The sequence below is a fragment of the Larimichthys crocea genome, chromosome XIII (assembly GCF_000972845.2).
Source record: "Larimichthys crocea isolate SSNF chromosome XIII, L_crocea_2.0, whole genome shotgun sequence".
Taxonomy (NCBI): domain Eukaryota; kingdom Metazoa; phylum Chordata; class Actinopteri; family Sciaenidae; genus Larimichthys; species Larimichthys crocea.
The window spans coordinates 24161972-24164443 of NC_040023.1; the positions used below are offsets into that span (position 1 = coordinate 24161972).

Below are 2472 nucleotides of genomic sequence, written 5' to 3' on the forward strand. Positions count from 1 at the left end.
CCTCTCAATCTGTCAAGCGAGCTGCTAAAATAGAAACAGACCCGCTTTTTCATTACTACGCAACCAAATTGATACTTTTGACAACGTGTGGTATTAGATATGACAAGTGGCTTCAGATATGGAAGTAAGCAGCCCGACCAGATGCCTCTCCATCTCTCAGACATTATCAGCTAAATTCCTACTGTCAGCTGTTCATCTGGATTAGATGGAAACAAATCCTCATATCCTCAACTGCTTCAAGTTTCTGTTTCATCCACATTTTTCACATCTGTGACCTAACCAGTGCAGCCGCACTTTTCTGCTGTTTGCCACCGGGCTGACTGACCGGGACTTGAACCGGTGACCCCCTCGTCCAACATTTATGCTGCTGTTGTCCATTGGTGCATGGTTACTTGTCACGAAAAGAACTAAAGCAAATCAAGGGAAATAGAAAATTCAATAACAGAAATGTGTCATGTATGGGTTTACATTTTTAGTTCCATTTATATAACTCACTATCTTTGCAAACTGTCAAGAAAAACAGATAACCTCAGGTGTTCGTAGGCTCCATAGACAAATGTGGGAAGAAGGCAGAAGAGAACAAGCTGTCATTACTACAGTAGTATCAGTATTATTTATACCACTTTTGCCATGAAATGTGTGTGGGTTGTTCTGTAGCACATGTTCCATGCTCAAGACTTTCATAAAAATAAAGTTTCAATCGATTGCTAGATGTTTCATCCGCAAATTCTTCAACCACACATACTGGGAAGTGTTTTTATCAGCTACTCAAACAATAAACTTCAAGTTTGGGAACAGAAAGTAAAATCCATGAGCTTCTGCTGCATGAAATCAATTAAACTTTGATTCATCTCCATTAAATCCTCATGTCTGCATAATTAGCGGCATGCCTACAACAGAACACTAAAGACTAGTGTCTGCCTGCAGTGCGCCACTGATCCCTTGCTACTTGGTCAGGGTACACTCTGCATGTGCTTCCTGGCCCTAATTCCACTTTTGCTATGGCATATGTTTCAGATTACTGCGATATGATGTATTTTATCTAATTAAAATCCAAATCCCAATCAGTCAGAGGAGGCAGTCGCTGACCATCAACGCAAACATTTCTGTTTTCACTGTCAGTAAAAAATGCATCCAGTTTTAGTCCAGGTGGCAACACTGAAAAGCACAACACATAAATCAGCCAGTGGATTAGTCTCTCTGTCTGCCACACAAGTGGATCCTCACTAATTTGGAAATGCAGTTCATCTGAGAAGTGCTGTTTTAGCCAAAGCCAGCAAAAACACCAATTTTAGTTTAAACAGCTTAGCATTTTTGACGACAAGACATTGAATCGACCAGCCAGTGAAAAAAAAAGAAAAATCCCATCTCTTACTGCATCCCAGAGACCTTTTGTTCTCATTACTTTTCGTAATAGAAGGTGGCAACACTACCAAGGTCATACGGGACACACACACATTCACACACAAGAGTACTGGGAACGAATAAAGCTGTGAGGTGTGCGTGTTACCGGATAGTGTTTAGCTCAGTGTGTGTTTTTTGCCAAAAACAACGCCAGTCACTCTGCTCAGCCATAAAGCATTATGCCACACAGCATCATTACATCAAACACACACACGTCAGTACACACCTTTCAGTAATGTTTATGCACATAAACACACAAACACTTCCATTCCTGCTGTCATCAAAGCATCATTCTTTCATCCCTTGTTTTCTCTCTCGTTATTTTTATTGCACTCATTCATGCACACTTAAACACGTGCCTGCTGTACACGCACACACACACACACACACACACACACATGCACACACACTCGCTTCTATGCACACTCAGAGGGAGGACGGCCACAAGGTTTGTTCTATTTAAACCTGTAAAACACGGTGTCATCATTTTTCTGACAGTCCTGCAGACAGAATTTATCTCATCATTAATTAACCATCATATTTCCAACACAGTGCAGCTTAATTAGCACAAGGTCATTGGGGAGGGCTTATTAAGTGGAACAAATTTGGGCAAGTGTTAGAGAGGAGGCAGAGGACGGAGGATGGAGGAAGAAAAAAGGAGGAGACGGAGGAGAGAGAGAGGGAGAGAGAGAGAGAGAGAGAGAGAGAGGGGTGGAATGACAAAGAGATAGGCAGAGAGGAGAGATGAAAGAAAGAAAGAAAGAAAGAAAGAAAGAAAGAAAGAAAGCAGTGCAGAAAGAGAGGAAGTGTGTGTGTGTGTGTGTGTGTGTGTGTGTGTGTGTGCGTGTCTTTTTGTGTGAGTGGTCTGGTCCGACATGACAGTGCTAGCTCAAAGATTGATAACTCCGCCGGTTTTGAAAGCCCAGACCTGGAGACTAGGACGGGAGCTGAGGGAGAAAGAGAGACAGGGAGAGGGAAAGGATGGGGAAACTTGTGTGTGTGTATGTGTGTAAGAGGGGGGTATCTGAACCGGCAACTGGGGACCAGTGAGGGAGGGGGTGGGTTGAG

General features: G+C 42.8%; 1 protein-coding gene across 2 annotated transcripts in view; it reads left to right on the forward strand.

The window, feature by feature from the left end:
- The window catches only part of znf407 (zinc finger protein 407), a 140915-nt gene that overhangs the window by 62281 nt on the left and 76162 nt on the right, over positions 1–2472 (forward strand). The gene's annotated exons all lie outside the window — the stretch shown is intronic.